At 47.0% G+C, this 23,907-nt stretch overlaps 1 long non-coding RNA gene across 1 annotated transcript; it reads right to left on the bottom strand.

Moving 5' to 3' along the window:
- Window positions 1-15,739: 15,739 nt before the first annotated feature.
- LOC124695030 lies at window positions 15,740-18,128 on the bottom strand. The gene is made up of 3 exons (XR_007000519.1): window positions 17,924-18,128; window positions 17,658-17,810; window positions 15,740-15,929 (listed from the first exon to the last, which is right to left on the bottom strand). It is a non-coding gene; the product is annotated as an uncharacterized LOC124695030 (long non-coding RNA).
- Between the last annotated feature and the right edge of the window lie 5,779 nt (window positions 18,129-23,907).

Genomic DNA, 23,907 nt, shown 5'->3' with positions numbered 1-23,907 from the left:
AGTGTACATCAGGCCTCTGCAGTGTCGGTGCTGAAGCACTGGTGCAAGAGAGATCGGGATATAGTGGCGGAGATAGACATTGCTATCAGCAAAGAAGAGGCAAGTAGTCCTAGCAGTCGTAAGCTTTTTTTTACTTTACGGTTTTTTAGGTCTTTGATTTTTGAATAATAGCGTGTCAATATCTTCTAGGCTGTTGCGCTACTGCGAGCGGTGGTCAATTCGAAGACTGCGCTGACAGATGTGTTCAAGGGAAGGCTGGATCAGATAGCACAACTGTTGCCACCTTCGAAAAGAACATGCTTGCCATCCGTGGAGCAGATGCAGATCTTTGTCAAAACCCTTTCAGGTGAGACCATCACCCTCGACGTAACAAACTTCCACACGATTGCTGCCGTGAGGAGTAAGATTAGGACAAAGGGAAAGCTAATGGAGCCTTATCGGTTAGTCTACGGTGGCAAATGCTTGCAGGATCCATGGACTCTGGCTGATTGTGACATTCACAAGGAAGCTACCATTCACGCTGAGTTGCGATCACCTGTTCGTTAGTCTTGTGTGCTGCTGCCTCTAGGTCTCATTTAAAAACCGAAACCGAATGATAAAATGCCATGGGTAACATTGGTCAGGTCGATGATGATGTCGTCTTGCATTGAGGCACAAAATCTAGCCAGAGTCGTCATAGAAGCACAAAAACACTATCAGTATTAATCGGAGTATGAACTTGCCGAGTATAAGAATTATTTTTCAGTAAATGAAAATGACGATGCTGATTTTGTAGTAACATGGAGGGGCAGCACTGTTGTGAACTAGCTAGCAGTATGTTTCTGAAACATTGAACAACCGAATAAATACATACCTAAATTTATCAGGGTGTGGCCTGAGATGTATGATATGGCACATCACACACGTAAACCGTGAGCAGCTCACCATTCCTGAGGTGGATGGTACTGACCGAGAGCTTGGTGAGGGTAGGCCTGCAATGCACAAACTGGCTGAGAGGATGTCAGACAAATTCAGAGCCTGTATTGGGCTATTGGCAAATTAACAAAACATGGTTCAGAGAAAGTTCAGGCAATGATATGCAGCTACAAAAGGCATCTAAAACGAAAATGCCTAGGTATCACCAGATATGCACACCATGCGCTTACTTAAGAAGCAACATTGCACAAGCGGTGATGTCTCTAGATTATTAGCATCAACCACATTCAACATGAATGGTGGCAATGTACATTTATCAAGAATTAGCAAAGGGTTTACTAAACTAACTAAAGTCAACTTTACTGTTGGCTAGTTGGTATAAAGTAGCAAAGGACAAAGGACCAAACTGTAAACAAAATGGCGATCATAACTAAGATGGGTCCGTCCGTTGGTGACGGTTTGGTTTAGTCCCTGGCGATTGTGTAGGCGACTCGTGGTTAGGCTGAGACACCCTGTCACATCCCGCCCTCCACGCCTGGTTTCCCGGCTCCAGCGCGCCCGCAGCTCGGCTCCGCCCCTGCCCATCGAGCGCCGCCGCACCTCCCAGGCTCCCACTCCCCCGACCCCCACCTCACAGCCTTTCCTGTGTGCTAGGGCACGGGATCGTACACCACCAAACCCTAGATCGACGGCGCCTCTCGTGGCGCCCGCGGCGGAGGAGGCGGCATGGAGAGGGTGGAGGACCTGCTGAAGGGCCTGTGCCTGTCAGAGGCGGAGAAGAAGGGGCTCCGCATCGGGCGCCCGGGGGAGAAGGTAGCGGGATCTGGGGAGGCGCGTGCACTGGGCAAAGTACTGTCCGAGAAGCCGACGTACGCGGAGGGGATTGCAGCTTCGTTGGGCAAAGTCTGGTGCCCACTCAAAGGTACTCTCTGCAAACAAATGAGGGAAAATGTGTTTATGTTCACGTTCCTACAACCGTCGGGGAGAAGAAGAGCAGTGGAGGATGGCCCTTGGAAGGTGGGAAATTCGTTGCTGGTGGTGGAGGAGTTCATCCCAGAGAAATCCCTTGACGAGTATGCTTACGCAAGCTTTCCGATTTGGATTCGTGTTTTCAAGTTGCCGCTGGGGAGAATGAACCAGGACACAGCGGAAGCTATCGGCAATGAAGTGGGAGAATTTGTGGAGGCAGAGGTGGGGGAAGACGGCACAGCTGTGGGCGAGTTCTTGCGCATCAAAGTGAGACTCCAGGTGGCAGAACCGCTGAGAAGGGGGATCCTCGTGCAAGTTGATGGAGGCGAGAAGGTGAGGTGGTGCAACTTTGAATATGAATTCCTTCCTGAATTCTGCTTCACATGTGGTATCGTTGGTCATGAGGACAAATGCTGCAATATAGTGCTGGGGAAGGGAGAGAAACAACAGTATGGCAAATGGATGATCGCGGAACTGCAGAAACGAAGGAACGAACACGATGGCCAAAGGTGGGGAGACAGTAGAGGCGGATTTGGCAGAAGTTCAAATCAAGGTAGTGGGGGTTCCCAGTCCAGGAGCGATAAGGGCTCATGGAAAAAAGACCCGTCTGAGATTGTCAAAGGGGGGACCTCAACTGATGGTGGCAAGAAGAACAAAGAGGTGGAGGATGACGCCTCTAGTCCGCTGAAAAAGCCTGTAACTCAGCCCCCTGTTGGGACCCCACGTATGCTGGATTTTGATATGGCGGTGATCAGCCCTAGTAGAGTTGGTGGAAGCCAGGGGATAGGGGGCATGGAACCTGAGCTGGACATGCCCGAGGAAATTGGAGGGGGGGACGTGCTGCCCAAGCCGGGGTGCCAGCACCTGCCTTTGGCCAAAGGAAGTGTGAACGTTGAGCCTATGCCAATCAAGAAGCCTCAAGTGTCCAAGGAAGAAATGGACAAAAATCAGTCTCAGGTTGGTGCCGCTGCGCCACGGTATGAAAAAACTTTCAAGAGGTTGCACAAAGACAGAGTTGTGTCTGGGCTGGTTGGGCTGGTTAATCCAGTGAGTGGAGGAAAGAGGGGACCTGGGGATACAGAAAAGCTGGAGGAAAGAGAGCTAAAGAGAGGTAAGAATGCCTCTGAGATGGAAGGACTTGATGGTGCGTCTGACAAACAACTTGAGGCGGGGCTGCCGATACAGCTCCGCAGTGCCCAATGAAGATCAGCGCTTATAACTGCCGGGGATTGGGGAATAGGCCGGCAGTTAGAGGTCTTCTGGCTCACCAGAAGAAGGAGGCTCCGGATATTCTCTTCTTGTCTGAGACCAAAATGGATGAGAAGGGAATGGAGAAGTTTCGTTGGTTGTTGGGTATGCCTCACATGCTTGTGGTCAAGTGTGAGGGAAGGAGTGGGGGTTTGGCTTTGTTTTGGAGGCGGGGTGTTGATGTGAGCTTAAGGTGGAAGGGTCGTATGCATATTGATGTGGATGTGGTTGGTGAGGATAGTATCAAGTGGAGGCTGACCGGCATCTACGGCCAGCCTCGCCAGGAGATGAGAAAGGAGACATGGCGGCTGATGCGTACCCTCCACCACCAATCCAATCTGCCCTGGATGTGCGTGGGGGATTTCAACGAGATCCTGTACAGCTTTGAGAAACAAGGTGGTGTTGTTAAACCCCAATCCCACATGGATAGTTTCCGTGACACCCTGGAGTTCTGCAACCTGCAAGACCTGGGTTTCGAAGGGGATATGTTCACCTGGCGCAATAACAAGGGCCGTGCTGAAGACTATATTCGCGAGCGCCTGGACCGGGCAGTGGCCTCACCTGCCTGGCGTCTTCACTTCACGGACTTTAAGGTTAAAAATGGCGACCCTGAGCACTCTGACCATAGGCATGTGGTGGTGAGTGTGGTGCGCTCAAACAGACCAGTCTGGACTGGGAACGGGGGCGTGAATAAGAGGTTTGAGGCGAGATGGTTGATGGAAGAGGAGTGTGAGACGATGGTGACGAATGCTTGGGGTCTAGCTGCCGCGAGAGGAGAGGTGAATATCATGGGTAAGCTGAAGACCATCTCAAAAGAGCTACATTCTTGGAGCAGGGATGTTCTAGGCGACCTCCAGAATCGTATAAAAAACCTTAAGGTGGAACTCGAGGAGTGCAGAAGGGGTGATATCACTGCCAAGAGTGTTTCCAAAGAGCAGAGGGTACGTTTCAAGCTGGAAAGACTCGAGGACCAATGGGAGATGTCGTGGAAGCAGAGGGCCCATGCTAACTGGCTAGAGAAAGGGGATCGCAACACCTCCTACTTCCACTCTTTTGCAACTGAGAGGAAAAACCACAATACAATTAAGAGGCTGAAGGGTGGCGATGGGGAGGTGGTTACCGGGGAGGAGGGCTTGCAGACCCTCGTTACTAATTATTTCTTTAACTTGTTTACCCCCGTGGCAGGTATAAATGCAAACCAGGTGTTGGAAAATATTCAGGCAAGGGTCTCTCCTCAAATGAATGAGGCCCTGGCAGCTGAGTTCTCAAAGGAGGAGGTGAAGGAGGCGTTGGATAGTATTGGCGATCTCAAGGCTCCAGTGTGCCGATGGTATGCCTCGCTATTTTTTACAAACGGTTTTGGGGTACGGTTGGTGAGACCGTGGTGGAAGAGGTCCCGAATGTGTTGCGAGGCGGCGAGATACCGCAGGGGTGGAATGAAACTCGTTGTTGTGCTCATCCCGAAGGTGAAGAATCCAGAAAGTTTGAAAGACTTACGCCCAATTAGCCTCTGCAATGTCGTTTACAAGCTCGTCTCCAAAGTCTTGGCTAACCGGCTGAAGCTCATCTTGGATGATATTATTTCTCCCAATCAAAGTGCGTTTGTGCCGGGCCGCCTCATCTCAGATAACACCATTTTGGCCTACGAAATGTCACACTTTATGAAGAGGAAGAGGTCTGGTAAGCAGGGCTTCATGGCTGTCAAACTCGATATGAGTAAAGCTTATGACCGCGTGGAGTGGTCCTTCCTGGAGCATGTTATGGTGAAGTTGGGCTTCTGTGAGCAATTTGTCCAGAACGTGATGAAGTGTGTCCGGTCGGTATCATACAAGTTCAAGGTTAATGGGAACATTACTGACACCATCATTCCGGGCAGAGGTCTTAGACAAGGCGACCCAATTTCGCCGTACCTCTTCCTGATTTGTGCCGAGGGGTTTTCTGCTCTTCTCCACGCTGCCGAAGCCGAAGGACAAATCACTGGTATCAAGCTTGCCCCGTCTGCGCCTAGTGTTAACCACTTGCTCTTCGCCGACGACTCCCTGCTACTGCTAGAAGCGTCCACCGAAAGTGCTGTGGCTGTCAATGCAATTCTGCATGCTTATGAGGCGGCCTCAGGTCAAGTTATTAACAGAGATAAATCCTCTATCCTGTTCAGCAAGAACTGCTCTAGACACCTTAAAGACTCCGTTTTGACTGTGTTTGGCCTCCGTGCTGAGGTGCAGGGCGGCAAATATCTGGGCCTCCCAACCTATATTGGCCTCGATCGAGCTAAAGCTTTTGCTTACATAAAGGAAAAGATATGGAAGAGAATTGTGGGATGGAAAGAGCGGTTCCTGTCCAAAGCGGCTAGGGAGATCCTCATTAAGGCGATAGCACAAGCCATTCCGACTTATGCCATGGCCTGTTTTGACCTTACGAAAGGCCTTTGTGATGACATTGCACAGATGATTTGTAGGTACTGGTGGTCACAACAGGACAATGAAAATAAGGCGCATTGGGTCAGCTGGAAGAAAATGATGAAACCTAAGGAGGATGGTGGTTTGGGATTTAGGGACATTTATGAGTTCAACCTTGCCATGCTTGCTAGACAGGGATGGAGGCTCCTCCAGGCACCCAATTCTCTCTGTGCCAGAGTCTTAAAAGCTCTGTACTTCGCTGACGGTGATGTCCTGAGCGCTGGCCCTATGCCTGGGATGAGCTATGTGTGGAGAAGCATTCTCAAAGGGATTCAGGTCCTAAAGTTGGGCATCATCTGGAGAGTGGGTGACGGCAACAACATCCGCATTTGGGAGGATCCCTGGATCCCGGACAGCTCTACCCGTGGCCCAAGCACGATCGTTGGGCACAACCAGATCAAGTGGGTTGCACAGCTCATCAATACCATCGATAATGCTTGGAACAGCCAGCTGGTGAGGTCTATTTTCAACCCGAATGATGCCGAGAAAATTCTTAGAATTCCTATCTTTGGCCAATGGAGTGATCAGGTGGCCTGGCACTATGACAGCCGAGGGGTGTTCTCCGTCAAATCGGCGTACAAGGTCGCTGCCCTCGCGGCTGACTCTGACCAACAAGCTGGTCCTGCTGATGGCGTGAGGGGCAGCATCTGGGAGCAAAATGTGTGGAATAACATCTGGAAGCTCGAGTGCCCGCCCAAGGTTCACCACTTCCTGTGGAGAGTTGGACATGATAGCCTACCTATGCGTATGAATATTGAGAGAAGACATATTGACCTGGACACTAGATGTGCCATCTGCAACAATTTTTTTGAAAATGGTGGCCATTTGTTTGTCAGATGCTCTGAAGTCAGGAAAGCTTGGCGTGTGCTATCTCTGGAGGATGTCCAGCAGAAACTGCTGTCCTGCAGTTCGGGGATGCAGCTACTGGAATCAATCTTGAAGCTGCCTTCTGAAAAGAAAATGCTCTCCATCGCCTTCATCTGGAGTTGGTGGACGGAGAGGAACAAAGCCAACCGTGGCGAGAGGAGACTCAGTCTTAGCGAGCTGTTATTCGCTGTCCGTGCGCACTGCCTGGAGTGGCACTTGCACCTGAGCAAGAAGACGACTTCGTCGACGAAGGGCATTGCGGTCTGGGAAGCGCCCGCTGCCAACTGGGTCCAAATCAACTCTGATGGGGCGTTCCAAGCTGCGTCGAGCAAGGGAGGCTGGGGAGCTGTGGGCAGGGACAGCGATGGTGACTTGGTTTTTGCCATGGCGGGAGCTGTCCCTCGTGCGATCGACCCCCTCCACACTGAAGCTTTCGGCCTTCTCCAGGGTGCAAAAATGGCGAGCAATCTGGGCATCGGGAGGGCAAAGTTCGCAACTGACTGCCTGATCCTCAAACAGGCCCTCTCCTCTTCCTCACATGATCTTTCAAGACTGGGCGCCCTTATCTCTGAAATCAAGTTTACCCTGGAAACCTCCTTCATTGATTATGTTGTAAGCTATGTGCCTCGCACTATAAACAAACCAGCTCACTGTCTAGCTACTTTAGGTTTGGCTGGAGTGCGACATGACCACCAAGTGTGGTATGAGCACGTCCCTGATGTTGTAAGCAGGGCCCTGTACGGCGATCTTGCCGTTCAAGTTTAATGGAATGTCAGTGTTCCAAGTCAAAAAAAAAAAAACTGTAAACAAAATGGCTGGCGTCAATGGAAGTTCTGAATCAATGACCTATTTGTGGAGATAAAGACTCATTTCGTAATTGTCAAGGCGAACAGTTGGTATGGCAGCACAATGAGTTGAAAGTTAGCTGTACATTCACAAGTATACAAAATAGAATTAACTGAAATTTGATTATGAACGGTTAAACACACCTATCAGATTGTATGACTACCATTTTGGAGCCAACACATTTGGACTACCATCATCACCCTGCAGTCAACAGATGAGCAAAATAGTTTTAACTTAGCAAAATGTGATGAACTACACTAGGTAAAAGGATCAGCCATCCATAATTGAAACTCTAAATGTCAATTTGAGAAAAACCAACCAGCATTCCTAAAACTTGATCTCTGAACCAAAAGCAAAAGTAAACTGTTGAGCGGAGTAGGAATCATATCTTTGGTAGATGGTCGTTGAGCTGCTAGTAGGCTGCCCCCTTAAACACCTAAAACATGCAATCCGAGAAAAATCAACCAGAAGCTGGTAATAATTTAATAACAAAATAAATCGGAGTTAGAGTACTCGGCCTACGGCAGTTGAGCTGCAGCTAGCATGCGACGCTGCGGCCATGGCGAGGGCGGTATGCGATTGGCGGTGCACCCAGCTAACCGGCGAGCCGTCAATGGCGACCGGCGGCTGCGCGGCCGGGCGTGAGCCGTCGAGTGGCAGTGTTCTTCTTCCTCAGCAACTTCACACAACCCCCTCATATTGTTTCTTATTTCATTTCAGAGGCCTGCTCATGTCTATATGGGCCGTTGCAGAGCTAGGGGACTGGGCCTCTCGCTAAATTGTCACTTTTCTCAACAAAAAAAAAAAAACTAACCTGTCCCTGGCCAAGCTGCCATGTGGATCCTTTTCTCTAGTGTCGACTAAGGATCTGGACGTGGTACTTCCCATTAATCGCGCGCTCATGTGGGAAAGGACTGTAAAAATAGTTTTGTAATATTTTATTATACTGCGGTACAATAAACTACAGATGACACGTTCGGTATGAGCCAAAATGCATTTCCATGTGTTTGTAAAGCATGTTATGAAGAGTACATTCAAACGTACTCATTGGCATTGTTGTCCTCGTTATTTACTTGGTCAGACTTGGAATAGGAGTACCACGAAGAAGAAGAGTACGACGCCGAAGACGCGAACTAGGACGCTCTCCCAGTCAGCCGCCTGTAGGATAAAGGCCCGACTTGGGTTCCACCGCGGTTTGGAGTCAAATAAATTCCACTGCTGTTTGTTGAACTACGGCCTGGATGGCCTATGTAAGACTTCCGTAATATCTGTAATTCGGTATTGTAATGGATGATGTAATCTGATATCAGTTCGGTTATGTATTCACGATGGAATGATCTTGGGATCGTGAAATTGTATGCATAACAGGGAGTTCTGGACTGGTAAGTCCGGTGCACCACAGAGCTGGTATCAGAGCCATCCTGACTGTAGGAGACCTTAGTTCGCATGGGCGTTAGTTAGGAAAATACTACTTTGGTAAAATTATTTACTAAAATTATTTTCCTACATATTAGAAGTTTGGCTGCTATATTTCTTACCTTTTCAAAAGCTTCTAAATCTCACCTCTCTGATTCTAGCGAATTTGAAGGTTCTTATTATACTGTCTCATCCTCTTCCAAACATATATATTTGACGAGGTTCCCCAACTCAGACTCATCGGACTCGAGGTATTGAAGACAGGACAAGCTCAGTTGATCCGAATAGGATACCCCCAAATATTAGGTGTCCCTTGAAACTAGTCCTATGCGCGATTCATGTAGTTGTTGTAGTTTCCGAAGTGTGAGCTTGATTGTTTGGATATGATTGTTGTGTGATGCTATTTTCTGCCTTTGGCACCCCTGCTATGTTATGCTATCGTTTACCTACTTTGCTTTTGCGTGTTTTCGTTTTCAAAATCATGCATTTTTAACAAGCCCTCCCCTTTTAAGTGGCTGCCCATCTCTTTGTTTCCACATTAATATATGAATCCATCCTTCTTCAGGATGGTTAATACCCGTAGAGGAAACGCCAGTGGGTCAGACCAAAACCCCCCTCCACCTCCGGACCCAACCATGGCGCAACTTCTGCGCCTTATGATGGAAGACCGTGAGGCAGCCCGTGCGGAGCGCCAAACTAACCTTGCTACCCTTGAGCACCTCGCTCAGCTTGCTACCGGCAACGCCAACAACAATAATGGCGGGAATGGGGATGGAGACCACCGCTCTAAGCTGAAGGATTTTCAGAGCACCAACCCCATGTCTTCTCCAAGTGCACTGAACCCCTCGACGCCGATGATTCGCCACTCATTTCCTTTCTGGACCTGCACGTGCCTGGTGGGAGAATGTCAAGGCTATTCAAGCTGAAGGACACGTCATCAACTGGAAAGAATTCAAGGCCAAGTTCCGCAAGACGCATATCCCCTCTGGACTGATCAAGCTCACGAAGGACAAGTTCATGAATCTGAGGCAAGGAAGCATATTTGTGGTGGAATACATGGACAAGTTCACCACTCTATCCAGGTATGCTCCAGAACACACCGACACTGAAGAGAAGAAGAAGGACCATTTTCTGAATGGTCTGCATGACGAGATGCAGAGTATCTTGGTGGCTGTTCCTTACCCAGACCTTGAATCGCTGGTAGATGCCTCTATCATGGTTGAGAGCAAGCGCAAGAATGCGTTTGAGAACCGCAAGCGCAAGGCGATGCTGCAGCAAGGCAGCTCCAACACTCAGCGACCCCGCAGTTTCCCTCCACCCAAGCCGGCGCCCCAACAGCAGAGGGCACCACCCCCTGCACCTCGCCCCAACAATCCCAATCGCAACTACAACCCTCAGCGTTCTGGAGGAAGCAACTACAATCCCAATTACAACCACCAGAACAACACTGTCCGCATCCCCACCAATGGATGTTTCACCTGCGGGCAGACCAGGCATTTCTCCAAGACGTGCCCTAACAAGGCGACCACTGAGCAGCGCCCCAATACGCCCAATCCAAATCAGGGACAAGCTCGCACTACTGCCGGAAGGAACCAGAACCAGAAGAAGTCAGCGGGACCATTCAGAGGTCACCTGAACCATGTCAATGCTGAAAAAGCCCAGGAAGCTCCGGATATTGTTCTGGATACGTTCCCTGTCAACTCAGTACCCTCCACTGTCTTGTTTGATCCCGGAGCATCGCACTCGTTTGTCACTAAGCCGTTCGCTAGAAAGAGTGGTTTGAGACCTACGATCATGCAACGGCCTATGTTAGTCGAAATTCCGGGAGCCTCCACCAAAACAGATCTACCCTGCAAGGATGTTCCTATAGATATTCAGGGGAAGCGTTTCCACGCGCAACCTGATAGTGTTGGGTGAGCAAGGTCTGGAAGTTATTCTAGGTATGGATTGGATGGTGAAGTATAAGGGCCACATAGATTTTGTCCGCCGAGCCATAACCCTGACTCTTGAAGATGGTGAAGTAGTTGAGCATGTGGCGACCATGCCATCCTCGAAGGCCTTATGCAAGAAGAGCGTCGCCAGTCCAGCCCTGCATGAAGTACCCATAGCTTGTGAGTATCCTGAGGTTTTCCCCAGATGAATTACCCGGTATGCCCCCTGATCGGGATATCGAGTTTATCATCGAGCTAGTCCCCGGAACTGCCCCATCGCTCAGCGACCTTACCAGATGAACCCCCAAGAATTAGTTGAGTTGAAGAAGCAGTTGGATGACATGTTGAGGAAAGGGTTGATTCGCCCGAGCGCATCACCCTGGGGATCTCCCTTTATCTTTGTGGATAAGCGGGACGGTACTATCCGCCTGTGCGTGGATTACCGGAAACTGAATGATGTCACCATCAAGAACAAGTACCCCCTCCCGAAGATTGAAGATTTGTTCGACCAGATGAATGGCGCCCGAGTTTTCTCTAAGATAGATCTCCGAACTGGTTATCACCAACTCAAGGTTCGAGAGTCGGACATTCCCAAGACTGCCTTCACCACACGGTATGGACTTTTTGAATATACCGTGATGTCCTTCGGACTAACCAATGCCCCTGCCTATTTCATGAATCTCATGAAGAAGGTGTTCATGAAGTACCTCGACAAGTTCGTCGTGGTTTTCATCGATGATATTCTGGTCTACTCCAAGAATGAAGAAGATCATGCTGAACATCTGCAGATTGTTTTGGGAACTCTCCGAGACCATCAGCTCTACGCCAAGTTTAGTAAATGTGAATTTTGGCTGAAAGAAGTAGGATTCCTTGGTCATGTCATTTCTGCCGGTGGAGTGTCAGTCGACCCGTCCAAAATTCAGTCCATCATGGAGAAGAAAACCCCAACAAACCAGACCGAAGTCCGCGCCTTTTTAGGATTGGCGGGTTATTATCGTAAGTTCGTTGAGGGATTCTCCATCATTGCGAGACCCTTAACGCAGCTGTTGAATAAGGATGAGAAGTTCGAATGGACCGACAAATGTGAGGCCAGTTTTCAGGACTCAAGAAGAGATTAGTCACAGCCCCCGTCTTGACCATGCCCGATATCACCAAGGATTTTGATGTGTATTGCGATGCATCAAAACTTGGTCTGGGAAGTGTGCTGATGCAAGAAGGCAAGGTGATAGCCTATTTGTCAAGACAACTTCGACCACACGAGATGAATTACCCCACGCATGACTTAGAGCTTGCTGCGGTGGTTCACGCCCTGAAGACCTGGCGTCATTATTTAGTTGGAAATCGTTGCGAGATCTACACTGATCACAAGAGCCTGAAGTATATCTTCACTCAGCGGGAGCTGAACATGAGGCAGAGCAGATGGATGGATCTCATCAAGGATTACGACCTCGGCATTCATTATCACCCTGGTAAAGCCAATGTCGTAGCTGATGCCCTTAGTCGAGAGCCCTATTCGTTGAACGCTCTCATCAAGGTTGCTCAACCCAAGCTATATGAAGAACTTGAGGAGTTCGGCCTCGAGTTGGTCAGCCATGGTTTCCTGGCAAACCTTGAATTGAAGCCTACATTATTCGACCAGATTAAGAAAGCTCAAGTGGGTCATGAGAGTATTGAAGGAATCAAGCGTAGAATGGATAGGGAGGAAGTTCCTGGATTCACGATTGATGCTGAAGGAGTTTTGTAGTACAAGGGACGCCTGTGTGTACCCAATGTTGAAGACCTGAAACAACTTATAATGAAGGAAGCCCACGACACCCCCTACTCAATCCACCTCGGAGGAACGAAGATGTATCAAGACCTCAAGAAGCAATTCTGGTGGCACGGTATGAAGTGCGAGATCGCCTTTTTCATCGCTCGTTGCAACGTGTGCCAGAAAGTGAAGGCTGAACACCAGCGACCAGCTGGACTACTCCAACCCCTCCAAGTTCCCGAGTGGAAATGGGAAGAAGTTGGGATGGACTTCATCACCGGACTCCCTAAATCCCAGCGTGGTCATGACTCCATCTGGGTCATCGTTGACCGACTTACCAAAGTTGCTCATTTCATCCCCGTGAAGACCACCTATTATGGTACCAAGCTAGCTGACTTGTATGTGTCCCGGATTGTGTCTCCACGGCGTTCCTAAGCGGATCGTATCAGATCGTGGTACCCAATTCACCTCGAGATTCTGGAAGAGCCTGCATGAAGCTCTCGGTACCAAGCTCGCCTTCAGCACTGCTTATCACCCGCAGACCGCTGGCCAGACCTAAAGAGTAAATCAGATTCTTGAAGATATGCTTCGTGCTTGTGTCCTCGCCTATGGAGCAAAATGGGAAGATTGTCTACCCTTCGCGGAATTCTCTTACAACAATAGCTACCAAGCTAGTCTTCAGATGGCCCCCTTTGAAGCCTTATATGGTCGTCGTTGCCGAACCCCTCTCAACTGGTCCGAGACCGGAGATAGTCAAGTGTTTGGACATGACCATCTTCACGAAGCTGAAGAACAAGTTCAACTGATCCGTGATCGCCTCAAGGCCGCTCAATCCCGCCAGAAGAGTTATGCTGATTCCAAGCGTCGGGAACTGACCTTCAAGGTTGGAGATCATGCCTATCTCCGCGTCACTCCTCTCAAGGAAATGCAGAGATTTCACGTCAAAGGGTTGCCCCCAGATATATTGGGCCCTTCAAGGTTCTCGCTCATCGAGGTGAAGTATCTTACCAACTGGAACTGCCTGCTGAACTGGCGGAATTCCACGATGTGTTCCATATCTCTCTCCTTCGACGATGCCTCCAAGTACCTGACAAGCCTGAGACTTTCAAGAACATCGATTATCGCACCCTCGACCTCAACACCGACTTAACCTACCGTGAGGTACCCCTTCGGATCCTGGAAGAAGCTATCCGTCTCACCCGAAGAAGGAAGATCAAATTCTGTAAGGTTCAATGGACTAACCATTCCGAGGAGGAAGCCACTTGGGAACGAGAGGATCAACTTCGGAAGGACTTTCCTGCACTCTTCAGTTCTTAGCCACCGAATCTCGAGGACGAGATTCATTTTAAGGGGGGAAGGTTTGTAACAACCCAACTTTTGTGCATTGATTAAAATCTTGGAATACAAATTTTTGGGCCAACAAAAACTTTATCTATCTTTAAAATTTGCATGCATATAGTTGATCTTGCATTTGATTGTAGAATGTGTGTGTGTGTTGCTTGAGAAATTTCCCATTGTGTGTCAATCAATAAAAACCCTAAAACCCTTTCTACATGTGAACCTCTTTATTTTTGGTTTGAATTAAATTAACCATGACACCAACCCTTGGAGCATTTCACCTCTCTCTATTTACTTGAGTGATAACATTTCCCTTTCTCACTAAACCCTAGGACTTAAGCCTCTAATGCTTAGATGGATCTTCCAAGATCAACTTCTAGTCACTTTTGTGGGTGACTTTTCTCTCTCAATTTTCAACCAAATTTGATTATAAAATTTCTCTAGCCATGTGCTAATGAACTCATCCCATTTTCATCCTTGACTTAACCTTCATCACTTGTGAGTGGTCTTGCCAAAAATCTGAAAATTGGCATAGGTTGAAAAATGGTCACATAGACCATGCCTTAACCAATCTTTCTTCTTCCTCTTAATTCTTCCCAAAAATATCTTTCCTCTCATTTTCCCTCACACTCCTCACCTATGCACACTTGGTGAGCCCTTTTTGGCTTGCTAATTAAAAATTGGCCGGCCATGCAATGCCACCCATCCATGCAACATCACCCTCTCACCCCTTTTCTATTTTTACCACCATCACTCCTTCACACGACCTCTCTCTCACCTGCATTCCTCTCTTTGGTCACATACAAATCGTTTGGCCATTTCCTTTTTGTCCAACTCCCTCAACTTACCGTGTACTAATGTGCATGGCATCCTATGCCACAATCAACAAGTAGAAAATAGAGGGGGAGAGGTGCCCGGGGCATGTGATGGTGCATGCCACTCTTGTACATGATTTCAATCAGATGCAGCCAAACCACCACTCCTCCACACCCTGATGCCCCCCTCTCTCACATGCACCCCCTCTCCTGTCCCCTACCCATCGACATGGCATCCCCTCACCCGTCACCTCCCTCACTACAAGGATTCGGGTCTATTGCAACAAAAAAAAAATTGTCGCAATATATGCCGATTTGTGGCAATATGTATCTATTGCTACAAAATGACTTTCGTTGGCAAGCGTTGCGACTGTACGCATGGTAATAGGTTATCGCAACGAAAACACAATCGTGGCAATAAAATGCGCTATTGCAACAAAAATTCGGGCAACTACCACAGTTTCCCCGTGGCAGCACTCACTTGATGCCACAATTTTGTTTATGGTGATAGCTTAATGCGACATGCAAATGGATTGTGGCGATTGATAGTTCGTGGCGACAAACATTTGTGGCAATAACCTTTTCCAACGATTCGCATTTCGTGGCGCATGCTCCTCCGTGGCAATAGCCAATCGTGGAAATAACCCTATGGCAACGACTTTTGTTTTCGCAGCGTTAGACGTTTTGCCACGAACCGCTACCATTGTGGCATTAACTTATAGCAGCAAACATTCTCATCGTGGTAACATGAAATTGCAACATACTCCTTTTGGTGGCGGTAAATAGTTATCGCAACATCGAAAATGTTTGTAGCCCAGAAGCTATTGCGACAATGCAAATTTTCATGGCAATACTCTATTTCAATGAAACTTAGTCTCGTGGCGCAAAATAGTTATCGCGACAAATAAAATGTTTGTAGCGAGAAGCTACTGCTACAGTGTAAACTTCTGTGGCGATATTATAGTTCTACTGCGACAATGTAAACATTCATGGCGATACTCTATTTCAACAAAACTTAGTTTTGTGGCGGTAAACAGTTATCACAACGTGCAGAAAAATTATAGTAACAAGTTATTGTGACATTATAAAATGCTTCGTCGCAACATCCTAGTGCAACAAAACATGTAGGTGTGACGGCCGAGTTTTAACACAACACTATTTTTTTGTGGTAATAGCATATTGCAACCGTAAAAAACCCATGCATTCAATTACAAAATTCAAAACCATGTGTATAATATACATATTGATTCATAAAAATCATAATTGTCATAGAAAATATCTATCAAATAAAACTTATATATAATTTAGCATCCTAATTTAGTGCCAAGACTAAACTATGTCTGTCATCTAGTGTCCAGTCCAGCTAGTTGTTTGGATCCTGCAATCAAGAAATAAAAAAAATGTTATTCAGAATTAACAAAGCATTGAAGTTGTGCACCATTCAGATACATGATTAAGAAGTAAGGATGTTGTGTACCAACAACATCCTGGTAGAATTCACCATTGTGCCCTTGTGTAGGTAATATCAGAAATTGAGTCAATTGCAGAAGACACGCAATGTATAAAGCAAGTATAAAATAAAATAAGTTTACCTACAGATGGAAAGCAATCGTATCTTAGTAGAATGGAAGGGATTACTTTGCACCATATCATCAAGTGTACCAGCGGGAAGCATTATGAAAACGAATTCCCCTAAATTTCATCTGCTTATCCATCATCAAATTTTAGTACTACATTTGCTAGAAGTGTGAGTACAGTGAAAAAGCAGAAAAAGCAATCTCTCTTTCAAAGAAACGGAACAAAAAAAAAAGAACAAGGAACTGAGAATGCACAGTTTGAAGAAATAATACACATCAGTTCGATGAGAACTGAGAAGTCCAAATACGAGCTGACTTGCATCCATAGCTAAGACGAACATTAAGAGGTTGTGCTAATCTATGCGTTGGGATTCAGTAGGAATATAGCGTGATGGGATTTAGTTAGACAAGTCAAGGTAATATGGTAAATCCAATAAATCTTCTTTCCAACATTATGATCCTTGGTGAAAATTGCTATTGTATGCATTAGGGTTAACTAAATTTGAACATCAGTATAGACCTTAATGAAAAAAAAATTAAACATGATATGGCACTTGAACTTGCTTACTGTGTCTTACTCTTACTCTAAAATAAAAAAAATTCAAATGTGACTTCCAAGGAAAGTGAAGGCCTCAGAGAAAGCCCAATTTCAGTTGTCACTACAATTTCATCAGGTTATAATGGAGTTATTTTGTTGCTCTTGTTTAGGATTCTACAATGATGAAAATATTAGCAACTGTGTACAAAAAAGCAAGATCCTAGCATCTAAAAAAATACTAGAATTTCGTATATGGCACGCACATAGCAGTTAATTATTCCATAAACCCCAAAAATTGTCCAGCAGAAGCTATTAGACTTGTCAGTAACATGCCCAGAGATCAAACAAGGAGTGTCAGCCAGAGGTTCATGGGCAATGGCAGATTCAGAGGAGCAGGCGATGAAATTCCCCCTCGAGTTCCCACAGCAGGTTTGAAGATGAAATTATCACTGAATCTTGGTCCTAGGGCTTAGGCTATAATCGGTCTGCCAATCTGTGCTAATTTAACCTCTTCGAAGCAAATAAAATTGCAATGCAGGCCATCAAGAAAAAAATGGACAGCCCTCCGCTTGGCAAGATTGTTTAGACTAGCCACAATGGGAGTATCATAGGTAGTATCATGCATGCCATGTAGGAAAAAATCTGATGTGGCACATCAATTAATAAGGAGAGAGGTGAAAGTAGTATCATAAGTAGATACGGTATCATAGCACGTAAAACTAAAAATTATAGTGGCAAACACATCATGTACACATATTTGCATTGAGATTCTACAAAACATTAAATATGATACAACTATGATACTAATTCATGATACTATGCATTGTAGGTGTTGTATCATAAACTAGTATCATATGAATGATACTAGTCTATGATACTTTCCATTGTGACTAGTCTTAGGCCCCTCGCGTTCCAATTTACGATGAAGAAATGAGAAATCCATAATAAGGGAAACCATGGGGACTCGAGATAAGATTAATGAGGCCAGTACCAGACTAAGCGACAGAACAGCCCATCCTTGGACAGCTGAGGCGCGAAACATCTTGGCCGACGGCACACACGCCAGAACACATTGAACAGCATATCAGAGGAAGAACTAACATTGGGAAACAGGGGAAGCTCGCTGTCAAACTGATCTTGGTCACTGCATTTTATTAATTACTACAATGAGATTCGGGAATGTATAACAATTACTATATGAGACAACCATGGGAAGCCAAAACGTGGAACACTACTACGATCAATTAGACACATTACCGGCTAGAGGAATCACAACAGATCTAGGAGCAGCACCCCTGGCGCCCTATTGACTTCGGGATGTGAAGAGCCATCCGGGAAATCAGGCGAGGCTCGAGCCAGGGATTCATACTCGCAACTTGGTGATAGCAAATCAAGGAGGAGCATGCCCGGGGGCGAGATAGAGGAGTGCTGCAAGGCGGCCGTAGGCGATGTACGGAGCACTTCGAGGAACAAAAGGGGGCGCTGCGCTACAGACAATCTATGTGGAGGAGATTGGTAGAAGAAATAACCTGAGTCATTCGTCGTGCCCCTGGCCGTGCCGTTGACTCCGGTGTGGTTCGCATCCTTGACACCGTCATGAGCACGGAGGAACCAGCAACGAGATGAGATCCAATCTTCTGGTATAACGCCGTGATTTAGTTTGGAGCGCCAACCGGGATTAGTTATGAGGGCGATTAGCGGTAAGGTTTATATAGAAGCTAAATATTTTTGGTGGGAAAAAATAAACAAAATTATAGGGAAAGTAATTAAGGGTGGTTAGCGGGAAGATTAAAAAATTATTGGCGCAAAGTACACTACTGGCAACAATGTTTGGTGGGAAAAATTAATATTATTGGGGGGAAGAATTTATAATATAATAAATTGGAAAATCTATATTTGGAACCAAGATGAAATATGTATAGTTATTGTGCTGGAGCACCCGAGTAGATGATGTGTCTCTGTTGGAGCCAAAAAAGACACCATCGAATGGATCGGCGAGATCTCCTAGGCTTGCAGCGGAGCCGATGTTGCTTTGTGTCATTGATACGTCTCAAACGTATGTATAATTTTTGATGCTCCAGGCTTGTTTTACACCAATTTATATATGTCTTGCTTACACTTCGTTGCACTTTTACATGATTTCCGGCACTAACCTTTTAACAAGATGTCACAGTGCCAGTTCCATGTTTCTGTTGTTTTTGTATTTCAGAAAAGTTGTATAGGAAATATTCTCGAAATTGGACAAAACAAAAGCCGAAGTCAATATTTTATCGAAACGAAGAAGAAGTCCGAAGGGATCGAAGATGCACAGCAGGGCGGCCAGACCTGCCCTAGGGGTGGTCTGGGCCCACCAGGCGCCCCACCGACCTAATTCATCCGCCTATTTATGCATCTTCTCGGGAAAACACTAGATACCCGAGCCTCCATCCACGAAAAGTTCTGTCGCGGCCGCCATCGCAGAACCCATCTTGGGGGGTTCTGAAGCTCTTCCCGGCACCCTGCCGGAGGGGAAATCATCGCCGGAGGCATCTACATTGCCATGCCCGCCTCCTTCCATTCGATACGTCTAATCCTTTGTGTTCAGCAAACCGGTGAGATTGACAACCTCACTGTAAGTTGGAGCAAAGTACTTTGGTTGTGTTGTGTGCAGGTTCCACGTTGTTGCCGACGCCGTGAGTGCGCCCTGCCACTAGTCAGCCGATGAACACCTTCAGAAGTCACGCCTTTCTCCTACTGGTCGATTAAACCTTGGTTTCGTACTGAGGGAAACTTGCTGCTGTGCTCATCACACCTTCCTCTTGGGGTTCCCCAACAGTGTGAAGTCGGCGTAACGATAAGCACCATCAGTCATCTAAGTCGAGCGTTTTTCGCTTGTGGAGTTGACATACGATGTCGATGTTGCAGTTGTTGGTGTCGATGCTTCCGTCGTGAAAACCGAATAGATCGGTTCCGATCGGTGGATAGCTCCTTGTGGTCCGATGTGTAAGTCGAAGCTTCCAGCCGCCGGATCCACCCGCTGACTAAAGTCACCAAAAGCCAGGAGAAGGGCGGGAGGGCGTGGACGAAAATTTATCGAGCCAAAACGCACCTGATCACCCAATCTCGTCGAGTTGTATCTTGAAGATGAGGTCGTCGAACTCATGCCTCCAGCGCCCAAAGCTTCCCACAGACGGCGTAAATTGACAAGGGGCAACCTTATCAATACCCATAATGATGGACTTGGGTTTTCAGGAAGGAGAGCGCTGGTGAATTCAAAGATCGGTCAGCTAAACTAGGTAGCCGACGAAAAGTAAGATCAAGGGCGAAAGTCGCCAAGATTGTATTATCAAACTAGGGTTACAGGGGTGTTGCGGGTTGTGAATCTAGATCCCCTCTCGGTGGCTCCTCCTATCCCTTATATAATGGGCTAGCTATCAGAGTCCACCTTCAGATCGGTTACATTGCTTATATCAGTTTACCCGATATAGGCGTAGCCTACCTATTTTACATAGTCACTGGGCTTCGGCTCCATGCGGTATTCTTCGTGGGCTTCGCCTATTCCTTCCGGGGTTTGCACCAGGGATGGTAATGTTGAGTACCCGACATGGTGTACCCATGTCAGTGGACGGCCGCTCGCGGGGCGGGCCGTCGAGTTGGCGGGGTGGGCGGTGCAGGGGCTGACGGCGCGCGTTTAAGGAAGAAGGTGAATAAGGTGGTACAAAAAAAATGGTGGAATATTCTCAAAGGTGCTTTTTTATTGTCTAATTTTAGGGTGTCTCGTCTGCGGGAGTGTTTTTTGGCCCGCAAATCGCGTTTTTTTCCGTCATGCATCCACGCATTTACAGTTTACAGTTTGAGGGGTCTACAGAGTTGCTCTTAATTTCATTGGTTTCGGACGCAATTACCACTAGGGGAAGGACGTGTAAGTAGTGGAAGTTTAGGAAAGTCTGGATACTCTCCAAACCAATCTGATACTACCTTGATTGTCGTCCCCCAACAAATCCCACAAATCTTTCTCTCTTTAAATCTTCCCGATGGTATTCCCTCTCTCAACTCCATGCAACTTCAACGCGAGGACATCGCGCGCCTCTATCATCTCTCCCACGCGGAATGCATGCAGGCAAAAGCTTCAAAAACACTGAAATTTTTCAGCACCGGAGGGAATCACCATGGCGCCAATGACCGAAAAAATTCGTTTTCAAATTGAAAACGTTGGAGCTATAAATACTCCCCTTCTCCCTCGCCATCTCCTCCTCCCCATTTGCCATCTGTGTCTCCGGGTCTGCATCTCCAATGGTTGGTCGCCACTCTGGGTGCATCAACTGGGATGCCCTCGACGCAGATGAGCTGAACTATGAGTAGGAGTAGATCGTACCCGAACCAGGTTAATCGTCTTGTATTCATTTGTTTTTTGTATTAGTTTTTACAATCTATAGCTGATTCGGCATTGGTTTCGTTTTTGCATTCGTTTTTACAATCCATAGCATGCAGAAGTTGAAGTAGAGGGGGACAGGAAGGAGGACGGAGAGGGCACTGGAGGAGCGACAGGTAAAATTATCTTTGCGAAACTTACAAACTGTTTGGCATAGAATTTCGTTTTAAAACAACTAGTCACTGAAATTGCTTTGTCTTGCGAAGATTGTTAACTGTATTTTTTATTACAACAGCAATAAGAGTTCCTTTTTCTTGTTTGTCGGAGTAAACAATGTTCATTTTACTCATGTTGCATGGAGTAACCTGCTGGCTGTACATACTGATTCTTACTTATGGTGGTTACTGCATCTGCATGGTACTGATGGGAATATTTAAGATGTTGCTGCATACCGGTTCTTATAGATGATTACTTGACTTTCTGATTCTTGTAGATTATCACATTTCTACACTGAGTGCTGTAGTACACATATTGCATAGCCATCTTTCCTTGTTGAATTTGTTGAAATCATCTGAGTAGCAGCAACGAGTTTCAAAGTCAAGGCTAATTTTCTTCAAATTATTCTGCGGGTAGCAACAGTACATTGTGAGAAGCAAACTGCCTACGCAATGATTCTATACTTCTAGTGAGAACCGCTCCAGGGGTAATGAGTCGAGGAGTATATTGCTTATAGAAAGGAACGGAGGGAGCCGGAGGGAGTATGGAGAACATTTAGCCCAGTAGAAACCGGCTCTAGAATTGATGATATCTTTTATTTGTCAGTTATTGCAGGCTCGATTGTCCGAGTCAAGTCTGAAGCGCTATATTTTGTTTGGAAGCTGTCACGGGAATTTCTGATAGTCTCGAACTAAGAAAACTTGAGAATTGTTCTTAGATTCCTTGAGAGCAAGATATAAGCATGCTTGTACTCGTCACTCCATTACCGGAGTTAGGTGATGCTCAGTAAATATGTGAAATATAAGGTTACGTAGAATTAATGAACATCATCATACAGTAGTTCAGATTATGCCCGAAATTTTAAGCTTAAAATTCAAACTTTCTAAAAAAATGAAAATATTCCAGTAAATCATATACGTTTCATTATCAATTCTGGAAAAATTTGAGCCTATCAGATCACAATGTTTCTGAATAAGAAGCATTTAAAGTTCAGATATGCCCAAGTGTTGTGAAACTGTAGCCATCATGGGGAATATGCCGCCATTGTTTGTGGTTCTTCTGATCTAGATTTAGTGGTAGATGCTGAAGCCAAGTGACCGTGAAACTACATAACTTCAAGTCAGTGAAGCTGAGTCCGTTCATATACAAGCGGGACACAAATTTGTCACCAACTGAAACCTAGCGAAGTGGTCGTTGACCTGTGATTTTCCCTTGCCGTCCATGGTTCAAACCCTGGGCTGCATGATTTTTGAGTATTTCCTATAATACATCTATAAACCGTGAGTTAAATAACAAAAAAATAGGAGCGACAAGACAATGTAGAGAATATCGTTGCAATATGTTGCTCCATTTTTGCAGCATAAGGGAATTGTTGGCGAGGCAAAAATCTCCCTATTACAACCAATACATATTTTGCTGCAATAGGAAGCCATTTTTTGCAACAAATATTTGCAACTAGCACCACATGTCAGAATTGTTGCAATACATATCTGAATGTTACCACAAAGATTTTCTTTGTTGCAATATGTAGTCTCTATTGCAATGAAATGACAAATTCACGCAACGCGGCGCAATTGTCGCAATATCGCTACCATATTACAACACTAATGCAGTTTGTGGCAATATGTAGCTTCTGTTGCAACAAAAGTTCTACTTACCGCGACAAAGCAAAACTGTGGCAATATATATAGCCTATTACCGCGACTTGGAATTTTGTGGTAATATCACGTTTTATTGCAACAAAATATGGTCATTGCAATAAATTTCGTTGCAATAGACCGAAATTCCTGTAGTGCCTCCCTTTGGAAACCCGGCCGCATGGAGCCAACACCTCCCTCTCTCCTCTCTGCTGCTCATGCACGCGGGGCCAAACACTCCCGACGTTCCCCTGCACCTCCTCTTTCTCCCTCGCACACTCCCGTGCCCTCCCTCTCACACACGCACGCCACACACCCCCAATGGCCACCATGCACGCCGGCATGGACACGGCCACGGTGGCGACCGCACCACCTCGCGCCTATGCTCCTGAACAACCTTCGGGTGTTCGGGAGAGAGTCACGCGCCTCAGAGACAAGAGCAACGCCGTCCCCTCCCATCACCCTGCACGACATCGACACCATGATTTCTGGCATTTCGTCGAACAGTTGGGCTGCAGTGCCAACCTTCTGTCACATCTCTTCTCACCTCGCCACCGACGCGCGCTAGCTCCCAACCTTTGGTGTCGCGGCTCGGACATGTAGCCCCGCCGCCCAGCTCGCCCAATTAGCTGATGCCGCCGCTCCTCTCCTCGCCACGGACCTGGTGCACCGTGCACCGACGTCGCTCCTTAAAACGCCCCCAACCCTCTCCTTCCCTCTCCTCTTGCCAGCACACTCACAAGCCACCACAACTTCATCCCCCCAGCAGAGAGGAGCTCCTCTCCTCCCTGCTGGCCGCGACCTTGCTCGCCTTGCTGCAAACCGGTGAAGGTTGCCGACGCGGAAACCCGCCGTTCTTCCCCTCCCTTGTTTGCTCCCTGGTTGCTACACACCTCTCCCTCGCTAACGCTCCATCGTTTCCCACCTAGGTCGCTTCGACATCGACTGCAGCGTGAACAGCGGGGCGGACCGTCGCCGTCGACCGCCGCTCCGACCCGTGCTGTTTTCGCCGCCACCACCTGAATTCGGGAGAACAT

The sequence above is a fragment of the Lolium rigidum genome, chromosome 3 (genome assembly GCF_022539505.1).
Source record: "Lolium rigidum isolate FL_2022 chromosome 3, APGP_CSIRO_Lrig_0.1, whole genome shotgun sequence".
In the NCBI taxonomy this organism is placed as follows: Eukaryota; Viridiplantae; Streptophyta; class Magnoliopsida; order Poales; family Poaceae; genus Lolium; species Lolium rigidum.
This window is presented reverse-complemented; position numbering and strand designations above follow the sequence as displayed.